The sequence below is a fragment of the Mustela nivalis genome (assembly GCF_964662115.1).
Source record: "Mustela nivalis genome assembly, chromosome: 17".
In the NCBI taxonomy this organism is placed as follows: Eukaryota; Metazoa; Chordata; class Mammalia; order Carnivora; family Mustelidae; genus Mustela; species Mustela nivalis.
This window is the reverse complement of record NC_139036.1, coordinates 30,853,532-30,865,745: the sequence shown is the minus strand read 5'-3', so window position 1 is coordinate 30,865,745 and position 12,214 is coordinate 30,853,532. Positions and strand designations below refer to the sequence as shown.

Sequence of the window (12,214 nt, the reverse complement as noted above, 5' to 3'; positions counted from 1 at the left end):
GACCTGCTGCGCCCACTTGGATGTCCCACAGCAGCTGACAGAATGGGTCGTCCGACTTCGAGGTTCCTTCCAGACCCACCCTGCCCCTCCCACCTTCCTCATCTCAGAACAGCAGCTCCACGTGACTCAGGCACAAAGCTCAGGCGACTCCTTGAGTGCTCGAATTCTCTCCCACCCCACACCCAGTGGCAGCAAACCCCATCTTTCCTATCTTCAAGACCATTACAGGACCTGGCTGCAGCTCACCATCTCCGCTGCTATGACCGTGCCTGTCGGTGTCCCCCACTGCCTTCCCAGAGCCACCGGCAAGCCAGGTGTTCCAGGGGCCTCCATCTCCTCCCAGATATCGACTATCGACATGCTCCCTCCTTCCCTTCCTTCGGGCCCCTATTCAAGCATCATTTTACCAAGCACCAGCCCTATCTGCCACGTTCCCTCACTGTTTGCCTTCATTTAGTCCTCATGAAAAAGCTAACATTTCTGTGTGTGTGTGTGTGTGTGTGTATGGATTATTATCCCACTTCACAGATGAAACAACTGAGGCCAAGGCAGTCAGTACCATGGTTAAGGTCCCAGAAACCTCCTACTGCCTAACCTGAGGGCCTCTTCCCTTATAAGGCACATGAGGCTGATGACAGGATGGTCCCTTTGCCAAGCCAGTGTCAGCTCCTGGGGACAGGAAGTCAACCCCCTCAAGATCTCACTTAACATTCCATTGTCCCTGGGGAGGACCCAGCCTTGAAAGGTAGGGGGAACACAGGAGACCTCAGGAAGAGATGTGGGATTAGGAGGCCAGAGCTCCTAATTGCCCGCACTTTCCTTCCCCAACCCCCACCCTGTCTCCTCCAAGGAGGAGGGACTGCCAGGGGCCATCTCTGTCTCCGCACACTTCTGGCTCCCTCCTCTGAAAATCCCCCAGGGACAAGGGACACACCAGACCTTGTGATCCATCTGTAATTGCTGTGATCCCGCCCTGCAGAAGGGAACTCACTGGCCTGTCTCGCCTCAGGTCTGGGCCCAGCCCAGTGGCACCGCCATGCCAGGCCACTAGGTGGTGTCCCAGGGCCCAGGCTCCAGCTGCTCCCGGGGAAAGGGCAGACAGAGCAGCTTCTCTCCCAGAACCCAAAAATCTGCCCCACCCCCACCTCGGACTAAAAAGGAGAGGAACCCAACCAGCCCCAGGGTCTCAGAAGCCAACACTGGAAGAGCTTCAGAATAGTTTATTCTCCAAGTGGGAAACACGAGGCACACACATGCCACCAATTTCGCGCCCCCATCCTTGGCAGACATCACGAATCTATCCAGGTATTGCTATTGTCCTGTGGATCCCACAGAGCCCTTCACCAAGTGATTAGAATTGGCAAGCGAGATGCACCCTGCTTGCCAGCCCTTTCTTTCCCGGACGAGAAGACAAGGTCCCGGCTTACTTTGTCTCATCAGGAATCCGGGCTGCAAAAGCCAGCGGGGCCAGAATGAGGTCATATGACCCCTGGGACGCTTGTGTAACCATGGTTAAGTCCCGGGGAAACCTCAAGTGGGTAATGGCAGCGCTAATGGAGAGGCTGCCGGGCAGCCGAAGGGCAGCTGCCTCCTTGTCCAATTGTCACCCCAGTCGCCATGGGGGCAGGGCACAGGGAGTCCAGCTCAGCCTCTGGGCTTCTGAGTTGGAGAGGCCCCCAAAGGGGGCAGAAAGGAAGGTGGGGACCCGAGAGACGGAGAGAGGCTCTTAGCGTCTGCGTGTGGGTGCAGGCGCACGAGGGTGTCAGTGTGTGTGTGTGTGTGTGTGTGTGTGTGTATGCACACACATGCGAGCCCGCGCGCCCAGCCCGGTGGGGGAGGGGCGGTGCTGACAGAGGATCCTTGTCCTCCTGCCCCTGCACAGGCTTGTTTTCTTCCCAAGCTATTAATGTCGCTGCAGCTTCAAAAGCCGGGTGACCTTTAAATGCCGAGCCTCCTGCTCCTGCCCAAGGCGCGGTAAAGGCTTAATGGAAAACTCAACCGGCCACAGCTGCTGGGGTGACGGCGACAAAGCCAGTCTCATTCTGAGGGGACCAGGCCATGGGGCAGCCACACCTGTGTCCACCTCTGAGGGCACGATGAGCACAGCGCGTGGGGAAAGGAGGCCTGGTTAGACCTGAGAGGAGCAAGAGAAAGAGGAGTAGCGATAGACTCAGCAATACCTCACCCTGCTTTGTGACCTTCGGTTGCCCACTTAACTTATCTGGGCCATGCCCTATCATTTAGTCCAACCTAAGCCTGGGGCAGAACAAAAGTTCCCCTTCCCAGAAAAAAATCTTTTAAAAATCTATAGAAGATAAAAAGAAGGAAAAGAAACACAGTTGATTTCCTAATTTTTCTCTCTCTTGTCTCAATTTCCATGGCCAGGTATGTAGGCAAGGGGAGCTAAGGTAAGGCCTAGGGCAAGAGGTTTCAAAGGAAATTAATAAGGTCCCTCCCCTAGGGAAGGACTGGTCCTGAAGCCTCAATCCCAAGGATACCTTCGTCCCTCCCTGGGGCTCCTGAGGCCCCAGTACAGGGCTGGGCTGCCATAAAAGGCACCATCAAGAAGCCCCTTCTGCATTCCAGCTGAAAAGTCCAAGAGGAAGCTCCTCAGGCATGAGTAACGTGGTGTTTGTTTGACTCATCTTGGTCGGATAATGGTCATAGTAGGAATGACACCCTTACACTATTGCTGGCTTCCTTCCAAGCCAACCCTATTCCAGGTGTCTTCTGCATGTTCACTCTTACCATCCTCGTTCTGCAGCTCTGCAAGGTGCATACTGTCCCTGTGATTTCTACTTTATGGACAGAAAAATGAAGCACAGAAAGGTACAGGGACTTGTTCAGGTCACACAGCTAAGTGGCCAAGACGACATTTGAGCCTGGGAGGTCTGACCTCTGAATCACGCTGTAAATCCATCCACCACCCCTGCCCCCCCACCCTCCCGTATTCCTAGAGTTGAGCACAGAGCCAGGCATGTGGCAAGAACTCAAGTAAACCGGAATTGAGTCCTCAACGGGGCAGCAAAGCTGCCCTGGGGGACGCTGGGGGTGCCTAGGGCCCGTGTTGGGGGTGCAAGGGAAGAGAAAGGAGAAGTTTGCAGTTTGCAGGCAAAGCCTTATCCTGAAGGAAGGACCATTTCCTTACAAAAACCTTTTCGCACTCCACCAAGGTTGTTTAGTTGCCGAGAAGACCAACTGTTTTCCACTTCGACCTGAGCTTCTTAAAAACTATTTCCACAACAATCCCTCTCTCCATCAACAAATTCTATCAGCTTAGCCAAGACGCTCAAGCCAGGAGCCTACAAGGAGATCAAACGTCTGTGGACAGAAGGGGTGCTGCTCCCCACTGCCCTATTCAGGGGCCTCACCCCGGAGGAACCCCTCTGGGTTGACAGGAACATCTGTGTACCTGGGACCAGGTCAGTAGCCCAGACTCAGAGAAGGGAGCCACTGGCAGCTCAGGTGCAGGCCAGTGAAGCTGGGCTAGTTCCAGGCATGAGCTCATGCTGGCCCAGGTCCATCTTCTTGGGAAAGAGGGTCCAGTGGCCCCTCCCTGGGCCTCTCCTTCAGGCAGTTGGGCTGCAGGTCCCTCCAGAAGCAGGACCTGCATGGTCTGGGGCTGAGCTCTCAAGTCTGGACAGTCCTAGATGTCTCTGAGCCCCTGGGACAGGTGGTCAGGCAAGGATGCCACACAACTGAGTATCTGAGAGTCCCCAGGGAATCCAGGTCAGGGAACCAAGACCAGGGAGGGGTGCTCAGGGTGAGCAGGGGAGTGTCCTGGGAACAGAAGTCTGACTCCTGCCTCCTTGCCCCCACACTAATACACACTGTGCACTCACCCACTGATCCATGAATCCCACTTCTATGGAATTCATATACTATGTATCATGGAAGGATACATTTTTTGTTTACAACAGTGAACAAAGAATGAGGCATCTCTATAGGTGTCCCTGCCCAAGACCCATGGCTAAGGGGAACAAGGCAAGGCAGTACTGGACTACAGTATGTTATGGTATGTGTATGTAGGGAGAGGACATTCACAAGAAACTGATCCTATAGGTTTCTGTTGGGAGGAATTCGGTCATAAGGGACAGATCGGGGAAACTTTTCTCTGTAAATCTTTGTATATCTTTTACATTTTGATTCATGTTCATTCATTGATTTAAAAGTAAAATAAGCAGATCACCTGTAAAAAATAGCAAAAGGACAGCAATGCCAGTGATTTTTTTTATCTTTTTGACTATGTATATTATCTACAACAGACATGACTCAGTTTTTAAAAATCATTATAGCAAATGTCTATGAGTGCTAACCATGTGCCATATACTTTCTAAGCCTCCAAGTAAAGGAATTATAAGACCCACTTTACAGATAAGGAAACTAAGGCCCAGAGAGTTGATATAACTTACGTGGGATCACACAGTCAGTGACGGAGCCAGAATTTGAATCCAAACAGCATAGCCCCAGAGTCCATGCTCTTCTTAACCTCCTCCTTACACTGTCTCTCTAATTAAAACAAAACAAAACAAAACAAAAACTGAATGATGACAAGAAAAAAAAAATGTTAAGAAAAAGCAAACCACAAAGCCTGTAGGACTTTAGAACTTCTGTAATCCTTTGAGTCCCAACACCATCCTTCCTACCTCCACTTGCCCAGCAGGCCTTCGCCAGTTCTGCCTCAGTGGAAGCTGGGCACTACTTCTCCCCCCAGGGCTCCCTCCTGCTCAGGGGCCCATCCACCTCCTGGTGGCCTTGCAGGGGAGAATGAAGAGCGGTGGGTAAGGCGGTGGCTGATGCCGCCGCTGTTCCAGAGGTCAGACCACAGTGTGAGGGTGTCCTCCAGGGCAGGGCAGGGCCAGGTCTGGCCAGGCAGCTCCTTACAGAGGGGAAGCCGCATGTTGGTTGTGAACATTGCGGAGTCTGGGGTAAGAGGCTGCAGAGCATGGCGTCACAGAGGCGCTTTAGCTCTGGGCCAACCTCAGCTTTCATTCTGATCACCACTGCTTGGGTGAGTGGAGCTTCTCTGACTCAGTTTCCTCACCTGTAGAATGGGACACCTGTTCCTCTGAGGATGGGTTCCCCTCCAGGGGGATTCTTGCGATGGGCACACACAGGCTCCACACAGATGCTCTCAGCCTGGAGAAGCTGTTAGTAAGGCCCCAAGGCCACACACTTCTCTGGGACTGAGTCTAGAGCCTGATGCAGGAGTTAGGCCTGGCTGTTGTACGAAGGGGGGACAGTATGCAGCACAAAGGTCTCCCAGCCTCCAGGACCTCAACTTGGGGGGCTCTGGGGCCCTGAGTGGAGCACGGAGCTGGCCAACAGCCCCATTCCTGCCCATACTCTGCTATGCATCCTAGGGGAGAAGGGACTGGAATATACTGGGGCCTGGGTGGCCCAGACCTCCCAGTCTTCCTGGGGGCCTGCCCTCTAGGGGAGGGGCTCCCGGCCATCCCCAGGGGTGAAGGAACGAAGGCACACAAGCTGACTGGCCTTCTCAGAAGAGCCTCTGGCAGTTGAGGAATGCAGGCCCAGGGCTGGGGAGCAGAGCCTTGGGGAGGAGGTGGTTGGCCCTGAGCTTCAAAGGAACAGGCAGCAGCTGTGGCTGGGAGGGCCTGGGCCCTCCCCCTCTGGCAGCCAAGACACCATCAGAAATTCCACCCCAGCAAGAAGGGCCGGCCCAGACAGCAGATGGGATTGCTTAGAGCCACTTACCAGGCCAGCTACTTTCCCCGACCACAGGCTACTCCCCCCTCCTCCCCGCAGCTCCTTCTCAGCCTGCACAGCAGCTGAGCTCCCCTCCCAAGGCCTGCGGCGCCCAGCGCCGGGCATCTACTCTAGACCTGAGGCCCTCCCTTGTCTACACCGCCTCACCTCCACACAGCCACGGGCCCACCTGTGCCCTCCGGAGAGGCCTGGAGAGGACAGCGGGAAGAAATAGCATGTTTTCACTTCCAGATGGCGCCTATTGCCAAAGGTACCAGAGCTCCTGGGCCTGCGACTTGATCCCAGCTGGGATTTGAACCCAGACTTCCGGGAGAGTGCTCCCTGTCCATGTGGTGCATGCACTAGTGATGCCAAAGTAGCTTGCATGCAACATGCACCAGCTCCCTCAGACCCGTTCGCTCATGAGGCCATGGGACAGCGACAACGTTCATTAGGGTTTTCCTGAACACTCCCCTCTGCCCCCAGGTGCTCAGTCATTCCTCTCTTCACCCAACTCCGAATTAAAATTATAGCCACACTCTCCTCCAAAACCCTAAGGGCCGCCTGTGCGAGCCACTCCCTTCACTAGGCTGATGGCAGGGCGGCGGGAGGCGCCCACCTGTGCCCAGAGTGGCTTTTACAGTGTCTGGGGCAGCAAAGGTGAGTTCAGGTTGACCTGACCTGCCCAGCGCGGGCCAGAACTAGAGGCACCGCCTTCCCAGTTGCTGGCAGGATCAGCACCTGGAATGTAGCGCAGGGAAGGGCATTGGGCCAGTGGGGCTTGCCAGCCCTGGCCCTCAAATCTGACAGTCAGAGGAAGGGGGCGGGAACTCTTGGGGGTCCCATAACCAGCTCTCTTTGCCTCCAGGGGTCTCAGTCTCCACCTCTAGAAAACAGGAAGAGCCCCTAATGAGTCTCACCTCTCCCACCACTGAAACCTCCCAGGGATGCAAGGACATGGTGGGGTTGGTGGTGGATTGGGTCTGAGAAAGGTAGCACTGTACTAGGTACAAACCACGAGGTCTGCAGAAGGAAGTGGCTGTATTCCAGTCACCCAGGGCTGGAAGACTTGTGCCCTTTCTTAGCTATAGAACCAGAACCAGAACCACCCCTTTCCTCACATGAGACCCTCAGCAGAAGTCTGTTCTATAAGGACACTAAGTCTCTCAGCCCCTCCCCTCCCCAGAAGTTACACATCATCAGAGACCCTGTCATTTACAGAGTGCGGGTTAATCGTTCACGAGCATCTAGCACTGTCTATCACGGCCTTCTACCAGTGTCAGAGCCATTTTACCGAGTTATGTGTGACCCAGAGGTTGTCCAGGGCTGGGCCACATCCAGCCCACGTGGCCTTACATGGCAGAGCCAGCATGCCTGTCAAATCTTCCGACATACTGGTTCCTCTCAAGGGTTTTAAAGCCCGGGTTCAGCCCCCGCGCTCTTGTCTCCTGAGCTGTTTGCAGCTCTGCCTGTTTCCCCTCCTGCTTCCAGCCTGCTCTTGGGAAATGTTAATGTGCTTTTCTATCAGTCTCAGAAGCAAACACTCTTTGCATTAAAGCCGGGTATCTCAGAGGGGGGTGAGACTTCATCAGACTCCCCTGAGGTGTTTGCTAAAAACACATATTCTCCACCCCACTATTAAATCGGAATCTCGGGGGAGGGGGTGCTGGGAATCTGCTTTTTAACAAGCTCTTCGGATCATTCTGATGCCCAGTAAAGTGTGAGGACCCCCAGCTCACAGGGTGATGCAATATAAAGCTCTGGATTCTAGTTTTAGCGCCATGACAAACCAGCCAGCTGACCTTGGGCAGGTCATTTTACTTCCGGGGCCTCCAGCTTCCCATCTGAAAAATGGGCAAGGAGGACTGAGATGATCTCCAGGCCCTTCTCCCCACTGACTGCCTCTGTGTGTGCCCTAAGTCCCCAGATGGTTCCCAGGTGTCTGGACTGAATTTCATGGCCCGTATACTATAGGCACGCATTAAAGAGAGTTCCAGTCAGACTGATTTAGGGAGATCTGCAAAAATACCTTCTCTCTGGCTCCAGGCCCTAAACAAATGACTTTTGGATTATCCATGATACCTCCCCTTCTCCCAAGCACCTACTTGCTTCATTCCAGCCGGAGACAACCAGGATTCTATAAACACTGGGTCTGCACACCTGGGCTTAGTCAACAGTCAGCAAACAAAGGCTCTATCAAATCACCCCACAAGCCCAGACTTGCACCCGCTTTGTCTCTCAAGGGGAAAAACCCGGCCTGGGATGTGCGGACCCTGCATGCTCTTTCTCCCGTCACAGAGTGGGCATGAGGGGCTGGCTCGGACAAAGGGCGTGGCCAGAACAGCCCCAGCCTATGGTGGGTTGCAAGGTTTATCCAGACCTAAGGGCTGTGAGGCAAGAGCCTGGGAAGCAGCCAGCAATCGCTGGGACGATGGAAAAGCAGCTGGCTGTTCCTTAGTCCCTGGGTTCCTTGTTGGTTCCTTGTTCACAATGTATCTAGCAAGTGCTCAAGCATTGCTTGCTGGCAGTAAACACAGGCTTGATTTCATCCTTCAAGGGCTATGTATACATAACAGTGGAGCTGTGGGGATTATCAGGCCCACAGACACAGGGTGAATTCTGTTTCCTGCCACCTTTGCAGATGGTGAAGCTATGTGTGCTCCCACCAAATTAACCAAGGGGGAAGGATGAGCAGGCAAGGAGAGAATGGAAGCCCAGCTTCTACAGTGGGACACAGCCGGGAGTTCCAGCTATGGTTTGTTAACCCTCCTCATTTAAGGATACTGAAATAGATTATTTTCTCACTCTGAGTACGCCAGCTGACCCAAATGGTGGTGCTTTAAGTGTGCACCGTACTTCACAGTTTACAGCACAGTTACAGTACAGTACAGTTTACAGTACAGTACAGTACAGGGGGGCGGGGGGTGAGGGGGGTGAGCCGCGGGGAGGAGGAGTCCACCAGCCCTTTCCATTCTGCCAGGCTCCAGGCTGGGCACGTCCCATGTGGCAGGGACCCACTCTGGCCCTGTGTGAGGCACTTCACCTACACGGGATTCTCGGAACAACCCCGCAGGGTAGGAAGCAGATTATCTGGTAGATGAAGAGACTTGAGACAGACACAGAGGAATTAACTCGCCTGCGGTCTCACAGCCAGGAAGTGGCGAGTCAGGATTCTTCCCCAAAGCCCACACTCCCAACCACTTACCGCACTTAACTTACTGACACTGAACTTACACTGGTGGGCCTCTGATCTCTGCGTCGGCAAGGGGAGAAACAGGCTCCCTCCCCCCCGCCCCCGGGTATCCTGGAGCAAGAGCACAAACACTGTGTGGAGGTGGCCCCGGAGCAGGGAAGCAGAGCCGAGGTGGGAAGACGGAGTCGTCCCGCCACAGGCCTCCTCTGCCACAGCCGCCCCAGGCCCAGAGGGACCAACACCAGGCTCCCTCTCCCACCCCCAGTAGGACCTCCCTGTCCGGGGCCTGGTCTGTCCTCAACACTCAGCTGTAGGCCCCATAGGAGGAAGTGGCCACACTTGAAAATCATTGCCATGTGGGGCTGAACTTGGGGCTTTTGTTCTTGAGCAAGGGCAGTCACATTTCACTTTCAGGAAGGAGCCGGGAGGGTGGGGCCGCTCGGCATTGCACAACCAAGACAGGCTCAGACACACACGGGTCCGCTGTGGAAGTCTGCTTAGACAAGTGGGAAAGTACTAGCAGACCCACGGCCTCTCCCCCATGGCAGGTCTGCACAGAGACCGGACACAGCCCAAGCCATCCTCCTGCTTTTTATTTATTTTTTAAATATCTGTAAAAAGATTTTATTTATTTATTTATTTGACAGAGAGATAGTGAGAGAGGGAACACAAGCAGGGGGAGTGGGAGAGGAAGAAGCAGGCTTCCCGTTGAACAGGGAGCCTGATGTGGGGTTTGCTCCCAGGACTCCAGGGTCATTACCTGAGCCGAAGACAGATGCTTAAGGACCGAGCCACCCAAGCACCCCTGTCCCCCTGCTTTTTGTTTGTTTGTTTTTTTTTTTTTTTAAAGATTTTATTTATTTATCTGACAGAGAGAAATCACAAGTAGACGGAGAGGCAGGCAGAGAGAGAGAGAGGGAAGCAGGCTCCCTGCCAAGCAGAGAGCCCGATGCGGGACTCGATCCCAGGACCCTGAGATCATGACCTGAGCCGAAGGCAGCGGCTTAACCCACTGAGCCACCCAGGCGCCCATCCCCCTGCTTTTTGAATCAAGACCTTGTGGTCAGTCATCTCAGCAAGCCAAGTAAAAGAAGGAAGAACAAGGTAGCAGAGGCAGGATGAGAACTGAGGCCTCCAACCACCCTGGGCAGAGGGTGTGCGAGATGGGGAGCCCTGGGTCTGAGAGAGGGACCACTTGGCCACATCTGGCTGGGAGGGGCAGCCCCAGCACTGGGAAATCCGCCTACCTATGCCTCCTGCCCTTTCGAGAGCACAGCATCCCCCCCAACCACACAGGTGCCACACAGGTGCCTCATGGCCCCGGCCCTCCCCTAGATGCAAGAGAAGGACAGCAAACAGCCCTCAGAGGCACCCTGGCAGTGTCTAGAGCAACTCTGTCTGGGGGCAGCTCTTCCCTCAAAGAGTCACCTCTTGCTCCCTCCTCCCGGAGGCGGTGGTGGGAGAGATGGGAGAAAAGTCAGTCAAAGGAAAAACTTTTTAAAAAGTCATACAAGAATAAACCAGGTTTTGAGCAAGTCCCATAGCCCTTGGAAGCAGGGCTGTCCTGAGATCCCCGAGAATGGTCCCCTGCTCCCCTCCCCACCTTGCACAGTTCAGAGGCGAAGGTTTTCACCTTCTCCCCTCCTGCGCCTCCTCACGGCTTCACCTCCAGGCCCTCAAGGAAACTGGTAGAAATGGGATCCTTGTCCTTCGTCAGCTGCAAAGTAAACAGCTCTCTGGGGGTTTACGCTCCTTGGCCAGGAGGGGTCCTCTCCCACTCTCAGGCGATCGGGGGCTCCCACCCTCCCGGAGCTCTGCTGGGGCAGCAGCAAGGAGTTCAGGAGAATGCGTGGGTTCAGGGCCCGCTGGCAGGAGCAGGCCACCCACCAGGTCCAGCTCACCCCCCTCAAAGCCTCTCTGTTTGTAAAGGGCTTTCGGGGACAGGAAGCAATAAACAGAGTCAAGCGGCCAAGATGCAGGGGCTGATTATGCAGTTTATGGATTTTCCAGGCCGCTTTGTACTCTCCCACCAGCTGCCTGGGGCTCTGCAGAAAAAGGTGCTGGCAAAAGACGGCCGGTCCTTGGCTTGAAAGGTGGACTTCTGCCAGGCCTAAACTGGGTCTTCCCTAATGGGAGGGGGGGGCACTGGATGTCTTGCCCGTCCCCACAAGCACCTTCTCAGTGCCGTACACCACCAGAGCCCAGACTCACTTTCTCTCTCTCTCTCTCTCTCTCTCACCAGCCCACTGCTCACCTCTCCACCCAGCTCTAAGTTACTTGACTCCCCGGGATTCCCAGAGGAGAGGGCATGCCTGGCCAAGGTGGCCCCTTCCAGAAGGTGGGTGGCCCTCCCTCCCAAAGCCACTCACAGCTCAGCTCAGCTTAGCTTAGCGTGGCCGCCCCGGGAGTGGAGAGTGAGTTGGGAATACCTGAGCCCGGTGGGGAAGGGGGTTCTGGGCAGCAGGACCTCCCCAGTACCAAGCTCAGCTCTCATTTTCCCCCAAACAGGCTGCGATCCCGTGAGACGGTGGCCCATGTGGGCAAGCTGGGCAAGGCAGTAGGCGCAGAGCAGTTGGCAAGAGCGACAAGGGGACAAGGAGGAGCACCCCCACTCATCTCTCAGGACCCACGAACCAATAAATTACACGAGAGACATGCCCAAAATGGAAGAGCAGGCGGCTAAGACCTTCAGGGGCCAACACGGAATGACATGAAAAAGCCAAATGAGTGGGCCTTGTGCCCACCACGCTGGTTTTGCGGAGGCGTCTGGTGTGTATTCGCTTCTCGGGACAGGCGTGCACAGCAGACCCTAAGTAGCGGTTATCTTAGAGGTGGGGCTGCGGGAGGGGTTCGCTTCTGTGTACGTCATGTAGCTCTGCGTCCTTTGAAGTTTTTCCACAAACAGGCATTATCTCTGTAGTTTGAAATTAAGAATTAAAAAAAATAATAAGGTGCACTGCAGGAGGGATGGGCACGCATGGGGGAAAACAGTTTGGTAGCTCCTTACAAAGGTGAACACAGAATTACCCTATGAGCTAGCGATTCCACTCCTAAGGCGTACACCCAGAAGACCTGGAAGCAGCAGTCAAACGGATACGTGTAGACACACCCATGTTCAGAAGAACATTATTCACACTGTCCCAAAGGCAGAAACCACCCAGTGTCCATCCACAGGTGAATGGATAAGCAAAATGCAATGTACACATAAGGGAAGAGGGGGGTATTCCTCAGCCATAAAAGGGAATGAAGCTCTGACAAATGCTCGAAAACACCCTAAAAGCCAGACACAAGAGGACAAAAGCTGTATGATTC

General features: G+C 54.5%; 1 protein-coding gene across 3 annotated transcripts in view; it reads right to left on the bottom strand.

The window, feature by feature from the left end:
• Positions 1 to 12,214, bottom strand: part of CUEDC1 (CUE domain containing 1) — an 81,805-nt gene that overhangs the window by 25,500 nt on the left and 44,091 nt on the right. For 2 of the 3 annotated variants that reach the window (XM_082706004.1, XM_082706005.1), the window contains one exon: positions 4,413 to 4,509. The exons of the other annotated variant lie outside the window; for it this stretch is intronic. The gene's annotated coding sequence lies outside the window, so the exon portion shown is untranslated. The remainder of the gene's footprint in view (positions 1 to 4,412; positions 4,510 to 12,214) is intronic. 3 annotated transcript variants of the gene reach the window in all.